This window comes from Rana temporaria, chromosome 1 (genome assembly GCF_905171775.1).
Source record: "Rana temporaria chromosome 1, aRanTem1.1, whole genome shotgun sequence".
Lineage (NCBI taxonomy): Eukaryota > Metazoa > Chordata > Amphibia > Anura > Ranidae > Rana > Rana temporaria.
This window is the reverse complement of record NC_053489.1, coordinates 400,902,447-400,913,028: the sequence shown is the minus strand read 5'-3', so window position 1 is coordinate 400,913,028 and position 10,582 is coordinate 400,902,447.

Sequence of the window (10,582 nt, the reverse complement as noted above, 5' to 3'; positions counted from 1 at the left end):
ACTGCTGTTCTCCACCCGGGGAGCTTGGGCTTTATTACAGCTGTGAGGAATGCAGTTATTCGATATTATATGGGAATTTGTATTTCATTAGGTTGTCTGTTTTTCCTGAACAATAGCAGACTACTATGCATGTGGACCTAATGTCATATCAGTGTTTACATAACATTCCTTCAAAGGGAAGAGAATACAAACAAATACAGATCAATATTCCAATTCTGGAATATCTGGGTTTGTTCATCATTTTAATAGTGGTATTATAGCCATATTCTGTAGGTGGTGGGTGTTTTTGTTACTGATTTTATTATGTATCTATTTTATTTCCGATTTTATGATGCATTTTCCTCTTCATTGCTTTATGCAAGTTCTAGCAGCCCCAAATTGTGCTTTTTTCCCCTTGTTTTCTGTGTTAAAAAAAAAGTCAGGAGACAAGTCGGATCAAACAGAGGATAGCAGAATGCAGGCCAGGTATGGGTCACAGGAGCTAATGACAAATTAGCAACTCTCCTAGGTTGTGCTTGGCTTTAAATGGGGTGTTTCGGGGGCAGTGATGGACATGCATGCTTATTCAAGCCCATGAAGATATGCAGGCAGCTATGACCCTAAGCCAAGGATCATGGGCTGCATATGCGCATCGGCAGACATTTGGGCATGGCCATGTTCTTGACGTTTGGAAAAGGTGTAAATCTCGCGCCAACCAAATGTATATTTATATTAATGCCCTGTACACACGATCGGTCCATCCGATGAAAACGGACTGATGGATTTTTTCATCAGTTATGCGATGAAGCTGACTGATGAGTTAGCGTAGCTGTGCATAACCAGGTACCGCCCCGACGTACGTTTCGTTACCACGTCATCAGGACGCTTCCTACCATCCATGAGGCGCGTCCGATGTCATTGTGCCTTATCACTGCCTCCAAAGACAGTGAGTTTAAAATTCCATGAGAATACATTCCTGAAACTTTTTTTCATAGATGTTTATAGACAATATGACTTGGGTGTGGTGACTTTCTTTAAAGTTTGTACTGTATTATATTTGTTGTAGGGTTTTTTTTTTTTTTTTTAACATAAAAAACAACCTCATGCAGCAATTTTTTGTTATATGGATTGCAGCCAGTATGACGTTAAATAAAACTCTAATTTAAAAAAAGGAAAAAATATATTGCATTTATATTAATTTAAAAAAATCAATACTATAAACATATTTAAAAGACTCCCTTCATATATAAAAATATATGCAAACTGCAGGTCAAACAAAGAGTCCCCGATCTGTTACACATCAAGTCATGCCTGAGATTTGACAGCTCTGAACCCAAAAGTCTTTTAGAAAGTCAGCCAAATATGCTCTACCCATATATGGAAGAGATCAGCTGGCTTTTCAGCCTGCATCCCAAAAGTTATGAAAGTGGTCCCAATCAGGTCCTAGGCAATTAGGTTTCCATATCGCTGATCACTGCATACAATCCATCTCTGACACATTTTATTGTAGTTTAGTTAAGTTCAAAGCTGCCTGCTACTAATATTTTAGATAATTTTACACTATCAACAGAATCTGCTGGTGGTAGGTTAAATCATTTATTTAAAAGTTGAAGGTGGTTGATGTAGCCTAAAACTGCTTGAGGAAATGTTAATTCTTGAGAGTTAATTAGTGTAGCAATTTTTAAATACATTTAAATACAGTAGTTCCTTCTTAAAATGGTTAGAAAACCTCAGACATTAAATATAGGAACAAAGCAAGTCCATCTTTAGTGTGTGCTTGTCTCAATTAAGAGCACTAAGGCCGCGTACACAGGATCGGTCAAAACCGATGAAAACAGACTGAAGGACCGTTTCATCGGTCGAAACCTAACGTGTGTGGGCCCATCGGTCAGTTGTCCTTCGGTCAAAAAAAAGAGAACTTGCTTTAAAATTGAACCGATGGACGCCTAACCGATAGGTCAAAACCGATCGTTAGTATGCAAAAGCATCCGTCAAAAGCCGCGCATGCTCAGAATCAAGTCGACGCATGCTTGGAAGCATTGAACTTCTTTTTTTTCAGCACGTCGCATGTTTTACGTCACCGCGTTCTGACACAATCGTTTTTTTAACCAATGGTGTGTAGGCACATCAGACCATCAGTCATCTTCATCGGTTAACCAATGAAAACGGTCCCTCGGACAATTCTCATCGGATGGACTGATCGTGTGTACGCGACCTAAGTGTAATTTTTGTCTGCTGCTATCAGCATGAATCACTTCTGACAAGTTTTCCTGACACCAAGAGAAAAATGGTGGCAGGGGAGGGAACTCCAGCTGATTGACAACATCAGCTCTGTTCCTGGATTCCTGGGAGGAAGTCTCTCCCTCCAATTAGAGCTCTCTCACTGAGTTCTGCAAAGTGTCATTTCAGCTCTCTACCCCCTTTTTCTCACAGCTCAGGCAAGCTTTGTAAATTCTGGACTTTGAACAGATGTAGAGGAGACTGCAGATAAACAGGCACAGCCTATGTAGGAAGATTTGTTTCATCTCTCACTCAAGGCCAGTCACTTCACTGGGTATATGTAAGGGTTTACAACCATTTTAAGCACAAAAGTGAGCAATGCTGGACTGGTTCAAGAAGCAGGTTATCCATTAGTAGACAGCAAGCATATGTGCAGCCTTAGTGATATCATCAAGAACTAGAATGAAAATGTATGTGTACATGAAAGTGCTTGTATCAAAGTACTGTATTAGCATTAGAATTAATGCAGAACTATAGAAAATTTTTATTTTTCATTTTGGATTAAGTAGGAGAGTGTTATAACCCCTGCCAGTTTTTTTTGCCATCTGTGTGCCATTGGGGAGATTTCCCTTCACTTCCTGTCCTATAGCCAAAACACTTGAGTAAGGAGAGAGGAGTGCTCAGTGCCCACAATAAGGACACTTTTGATGAAAAATATAATCGTTTATTGGGGGTAAAACGTTTACAAATGGAGCCAACACATTTCAGGGAAATTCCCTCTTTCTTCAGGGAGGTTGGTACATTTTAACGGAGATAGGTAGGCTCCATGGTTGTACCTACGTTTCTTATGAAAGCTGGTGACTGCTTGTGAGATGCAGAGGGAGCATTTGGACAACACCAAAGCCTACCCATCTCCCTTATAATGTACCACCTGCCCTAAAGAAGGGGGAGGCAATTCCTCCCGAAATCTGTACATGTTTTACCTCCAATAAACGATTATATTCTTCATCAAGATTTTCCTTATTTTGGGCACCGGCACTCTTCTCTCCTTACTCAAGTTTCTTCTCAGCTGAAGCGACAGCTTTGTTGTACCAGCAAGGTAGTAGCCCATATCTTCAAGAGAGATCAACACCATCATTCACCAACAGAACCACCTAATATTTATCACAAGCCATTCTACTGGTCCAGCGCAGTCTCTAACTCATGGGTGGAAAACACAAGGCCCGCGGGCCGAATCCGGCCCTCCAGGCCATTTCATGTGGCCCTCGCACCTCTGGTCCTACTCTAGACCTTATTCTGCTTTCAAGCAATGCTTCCAGATTCTTCCCAGCAGCAGCATAAGCAAAGGGGGATGCACTGTGATGTAAAGGAGAGTGGGGGACTCAACTTCTGATGGTGGGGTGGCTCTTGACATCTAATGTAAGGGGAGGGGATGCGCTGAACATCTAATATTACAGCTACAACCGACCCTTTTGAGGGAAATCATAATGCTGATGTGGCCCACAATGAAATTGAGTTTGACACTCCTGCTCTAACTCAATCAAACCATAGCCAAAAAAAAGGAATTGAGAGAAAATCCTTCCAAAGTGAAGGAATCCCTGGCTTCCATTAGGGTCACAAGAACTAGTGTCCCCATAGGAAGATATTCCTTATCTAATGCCTCGTACACACGGCTGGATTTTCCGAGAACTAAAGTCAGACTGGCTTTTTTTCTAGGAAAGTCCGGCTGTGTGTGGCCTCCATTCGAATTTTTTTTTTTCAGAAAGTCAGACGAAAATAATCGCCGAACGGCGCCATTAGTAGTAAAAAAAAAAATATTAATAAAAATGCCATAAAACTATCCCCTATTTTGTAAACAGTATGAATTTTGCGCAAACCAATCGATAAACGCTTATTGTGATTTTTTTTTTACCAAAAATAGGTAGAAGAATAAGTATCGGCCTAAACTGAGAAAAAATAATGATTTTTTATATCTTTTTTGGGGATATTTATTATAGCAAAAAGTAAAAAATATTGAATTTTTTTTAAAAATTGTCGCTCTATTTTTGTTTATAGCGCAAAAAATAAAAACCGCAGAGGTGATCAAATACCACCAAAAGAAAGCTCTATTTGTGGCAAAAAAAGGACGCCAATTTTGTTTGGGAGCCACATCGCACAACCGCGCAATTGTCAGTTAAAGCGACGCAGTGCCGAATCGCAAAAACTGGCCAGGTCCGGATCTTAAGTGGTTAAAGGCCAAAGAGCTCTTATAATTCTGTATCAAGTCTTTTATAGACACATCTCTAGTAAGAATTATTCAGATAAGTAATTTCATGGGCAGAAATTTGAATTAATTTTTTTTTGTGGCGGCTATTATAAATGTCTTTGTTAACAAGTGACTTATTGCAAAAGGTTGATCAGACAAAAATATATACCCAGTAAGAAATATAAGGAAATGATCCCGTAGCTGCCCTCTCCGGGCTCACATGCTCTGCCCATTCTTCTCCTTTTCATGAATCATTTCACCGAGTAATTAAACTCTACATCATATTCATGGCGGAGGCTTTCCTCTGCATGGTTTCATTGTCATTTCCACATCATAATCTATTATTCTTTACAAGCCATCAGTCCAAGCCCTTCTTACTTCCTCCAAATACAGCTTGTCAAAGGCACCCTCGTCACCAAAGAAGTGAGAAATGTTGTAATAAAAGCTTTGTCTACACCCAGCAGTGTTTTTCACATATGTCCTTCCTGCTGAGGCAGAAAAGGTGACATGAGAATGGATGCCCTTTTCAATATATTATGGAAATTATACTGTATTAAAATGATCGTAGACAAAATCTCAGTAAGGGAATTATTTGGTAAACTAGAGCATATAATTAAAGATCACTGTTCAGCAGTTACCCTGCAGATAGAGGATTTCTCATTGGTTAGCATTGTTTTCTGCATTTCATTATTATTTATGCTCTCAAGTCTAGTATGTTATAGATTAGCAGAAACAAACAATTCCCTTAAGCTAACATGCAAGAACAAACTTGCAAATGACTAAGATAATCATAATGATCAGTCTTTGTGTTGGAATTTGCCTGCTTTGATTTCACTGGTTTCAGTAAGGCCATTATATATGAAACTAAGGAAGGACTCCACCAGCAGTAACAACAAGACAAAGGTGACGCTGCTCGCAACAGCTGGAATAGGACAAATTAAGCCTTGTATCACCATCTGGCAACATTACGTTTACAACGGAGGGTAAGATAACAAATGATCCTATTTGGGCTATGTAATTTGAAAGACAGAGAGTCTGGTGTCTGGTGTCGGAATCTCAGGAACTATGTCCCATTAATAACTATGCAGTTTTACATATTCATACTTCAAGTTGATATGATTTGTGTCTAACTTATGCAAAATTAAGAAGATCAAATTAAGGCTCTACCCACCCCCACCAATGCAATTCTCAGAGGACTTACGACGGCGTAGCACCAAGTACGCCGTCGTAAGTCCGAATCCGAGCCGTCGTATCTATGCGCCTGATTCTTAGAATCAGTTACGCATAGATTTTTATTCGATCTGACTGGCGTAAGTCTCTTTACGCCGTCGGAGCCTAACTGCATTTTTACGCTGGCCGCTAGGGGCGTGTAAGCTGACTTACGCGTCAAAATATATAAATTAGCTAGATACGCGAATTCACGATCGTACGCGCAGCCCACGCAGTACAGATACGCCGTATACGTTAGGCTTTTCCCGGCGTAAGGTTGCCCCTGCTATATGAGGCATAACTGCGGCGTACCAATGTTAAGTATGACCGTCCTTCCCGCGTCAAAATTTTAAATTTTTACGTCGTTTGCGTAAGTCGTCCGTGAATGGGGCTGGACGTCATTTACGTACACGTCGAAACCGATACGTCCTTGCGGCGTACTTTAACGCAAAGCACCCTGGGATATTCCACGAACGGCGTATGCGCCGTAAGTGCAAAACGTCAATCACGTTGGGTCACAGAACATTACCATAAAACACGTCCCCTGTTCCACATATGAATTAGGCGGCCTTACGCCGGCCAATTTACGTTACGCCGCCGCAACTTATGGAGCAAGTGCTTTGAGAATACAGCACTTGCCCGTCTAAGTTGCGGAGGCGTAGCGTAAATCGGATACGTTACGCCCGCACAAAATGACAACGCTGTACGAGAATCTGGCCCAAAGTTTTTTTTTTTTCAGGTCAGGTTTATTATTACCTGGTCACCCAGGTAAAGGGAAGAGCTGTAATTGGGGGGGAAGGCTACCACTGACCAACAATTGTAAAGGGAATTTACAGTATCACAGGTTTTACCGCCTGTGTAAAACAATGGGTATTACAGAGGGGGGTTGAACAGGAAGGCATTCCGATTTTGTCCCACTATCAAGTATACAGTGCCTTGCAAAAATATTAACCCCCTTGGCATTTTTCGTGTTTTGTTGCCTCACAACCTGGACTTAACATGGATTGTTTGAGGATTTGCATCATTTAATTTACAGAACATGCCCACAACTTTGAAAATGTTATTTTTTTTTTTATTGTGAAGCAAACAACAAATAGGACAAAATAAGGTGCATAACTATTCACCCCCCTAAAGTCAATACTTTGTAGAGCCACCTTTTGCGGCAATCACAGCTTCAAGTCACTTTGTATAAGTATCTATGAGCTTGCCACATCTTACCACTGGGATTTTTGCCCATTCCTCCTTGCAAAACTGTTCCAGCTCCTTCAAGTTGGATGGTTTGCGCTTGTGAACAGCAAACTTCAACAGATTTTCCCCTTAAACCACCCAAGTGTTGCATTAGCAGTGTGTTTGGGGTCATTGTCCTGCTGGAAGGTGAACCTCTGTCCTAGCCTCAAATAACACACAGAGTGGTACAGTTTTTGCTCCAGAATATCCCTGTATTTAGCACCATCCATCTTTCCCTCAACTCTGAACAGTTTCCCAGGCCTGACTGCTGAAAAACATCCCCACAGCATGATGCTGCCACCACCATGTTTCACTGTGGGGATGGTGTTCTTTGGGTGATGTGACGTGTTGGGTTGGGTTTGCGCCAGACATATAGCGTTTTGTTTGATGGCCAAAAAGATACATTTTAGTCTCATCAGACCAGAGCACCTTCCTCCATACATTTTGTGAGGCTCCCACGTGCCTTTTCGCAAACTCAAAACATGCCATTTTGTTTTTTTGCTTAAAATAATGGCTTTCTTCTGGCCACTCTGCCATAAAGCCCAACTCTATGGATTGTACGGCTTATTGTCGTCCTATGTACAGATACTCCAGTCTCTGCTGTGGAACTATGCAGCTCCTCCAGGGCTACCTTAGGTCTCTGTGCTTCCTCTCCGATTAATGCCCTCCTTGCCCGGTCTGTGAGTTTTGGTGTGTGGCCGTCTCTTGGCAGGTTTGCTGTTGTGCCATGTTCTTTCCGTTTGGTTATGATAGATTTGATAGTGCGCCTAGGGATCATCAAAGATTTGGATATTTTTTTATAACCTAACCCTGACTTGTACTTCTGAACAACATTGTCCCTTACTTGTTTGGAGAGTTCCTTGATCTTCATGATAGTGTTATCTCTTGGTGGTGCCTCTTGCTTAGGTGTTGCAGCCTCTGGAGCCTTTCAAAAAGGTGTGTATATGTAATGACAGATCATCTGACACTTAGATTTCACACAGGTGGACATTATTTCACTAATTATGTGACTTCTGAAGGTAATTGGTAGCACCAGAGCTTTTTATGGGCTTCATAACAAAGGGGGTGAATACATATGCAAATGCCAATTATCAGTTTTTTATTTCTGAAAAATAGTTTTATGTATATAGTTTTCTAATTTTACTTCATTAACTTAGACTCTTGTGTTCTGATCCATCACATATAATTCAGATAAAAAAAAACATTGAACTAAAGGCTGTAATGTAACAAAATATGTAAAAAGCCAAGGGGGTGAATACTTTTGCAAGGCACTGTATTTTATTTATTACAGGCATTTTTTATGGCACAGACAATTTACAAAGTGCTTTACTTACTGTGCATTTACATCAGACGCTGCCCTCAAGGTGCTTACAATCTAAGGTCCCTATCTCATATGCATACAGGCACACACACATATACAAGGGCAAGTTTGTACAAGAACCAATTAACCTACCCGAATGTCGCTGAAGTGTGGAAGAAAACCTATACAAGCACAGACAAAATATGTAAAACGCCATCGAAAGTGTCCTGGCTGAGATTCAAACCTAGGACACCAGAATTGCAAGGTACATTTGGTAGTCATCATGCTGTCCTCATACTTATGTGTTTTTATGATGGTTTTACCTACATTCTCCTTTTTTCTGAACTAACGCACAGATATACAGTGCCTTGCAAAAGTTTTCACCCCCCTTGGCATATATCATGTTTTGTTGCCTCACAACCTGGAATTAACATTGGAAGAAAACCTTGCGTGTGTATGGTTTCTCGTCGGGAAAACTGCTGAGAATCCCGACCAGAAAAATAGAGAACCTGCTCTCTATTTTTCTTGTCTGGTTTCTCAGCAAAGTGTTTCCTGCCGAGAAACCCTTGAGTGTGAATACTTACCTGTCCTACCTAAGCCTGCGCATGTTTGACAATACTTTGACGCATGCGCGGTAGCATACAAGGGCAGTGTAGGGTGTGGCAAGATGGCGGCGACAGCATTGAATGTGACGAGCCGTGTGTACAGGGCTTGACTGTGAGGAAGTGGACATTATCTGAGACCTCTGGACCGCAGGAATGAGAAATAACAGTTTCTGTTTAGTATATAGTATAGTTTGTGAGCTTCTTTGTTTTTGTTTTTGTTTGCATTACCACACTGCATTCTCTTAAATGTTTGCTAAAATTTATAAACAAAGTAAATAAAATCACTTAGAAACCTCAACTCAAATATTCCCAAAATATTCAAAATATAGGGGCAGATCCACAAAAACGCATCTCATATGCGCTACGCCGCCGTAAATCAGAGTGGCTCCTAGGATATCCACAAAGAACTTGCTCCCATATGTGGGCCGGCGTAATGTAAATCTGCCGGCGTAAGCCCGCGTAATTCAAAGTAGGTTTGGAGTGGGCATGTTGTATGATAATCTGGTATGACCCCGCGTAATTGACGCTTTTTACGAAGTGCGCATGCGCGAATTCACGTCGCAAATAGTCAATGCTTTCGACGTGAACATAACTTACGCAAAGCCCTATTCGCGAACGATTTACGATGGAAAATTTGACGCTGTCCCGACGTCCATACCTAACATTGCGTACACCTCATAGAGGTAGGGGTAACGTTACGCCGAAAAAAGCCTTACGTAAACAACGTAAAAAAAAATGCGCGGCGTATATAGCTAATTTGCATACTCTACGCGGAAATCAACGGAAGCGCCACCTAGCGGCCAGCGTAAATATGCACCTAAGATCCGACGGCATACTAAGACGTACGTCAGTCGGATCTAGCCCACATTCAGGTGTATCTTGTTTTGTGGATACAAAACAAAGATACGACGGCGCATCGTAGAACTTATGCGGCGTATCAATAGATACGCCACCGTAAGTTCTTTGTGGCTCTGGCCCATAGACTTCAGGCATGTGTTTGGTAGAAATTGGCTAGTGTTAAGGCCTGGTTCACACCTATGCATTTTTTTGCGCATTTTCAGTTTTGTGGAAGCACACTACAGTCCATTTAACATGGTTTCCTATGGGTCATGTTCACATCTGTGCATTTTTATGGAAAGGGCCAGGGTTTTTTTTCCAGTTTTTGGGTCCATAGACTTCAATGGATCAAAAACGTGTATTGAAAAACGCAAAATGCACCTGGAATATGCAAACTGCAACCTGCATAGGTGTGAATCAGGCTTAATGCAGCGTACACACGATCAGAGATTCCGACAAGAAAATCGTGGATTTTTTCTGACGGAATGTTGGCTCAAACTTGTGTTTCATACACACGGTCACACAAATCTTGTCGAAAATTCAAGAACGCGGTGACGCACAAGACATACGATGAGCCGAGCTCAATGAAGTTCAATAGGCAGTTTGGCTCTTCTGCTTGATTCTGGGCATGCGTGTTTTTTTGCACGTCGGAATTGCATATAGACGAGCGGATTTTCCGATGGGAACTTTTTCCGTCGGAAAAATAGAAAACCTGCTCTTAATCTTTTTTTGGCAGAAATTCCGACCAAAAGCTCACATCGGACTTTTGTTGGCGGAATTTCCAACAAAAAGCTCACATCGGACTTTCCGATCGTGTGTACGAGGGTAGGAGAATTTGAATTGGAATCAAATACAGAAAATACATTTACTATCTGTGAGATAATAGCAAAATATTTTTGAGTGACTGACCACCAGAATTTTGAACTTAGCAGAAAATATAAAAAAACGAAAGAAAAACAC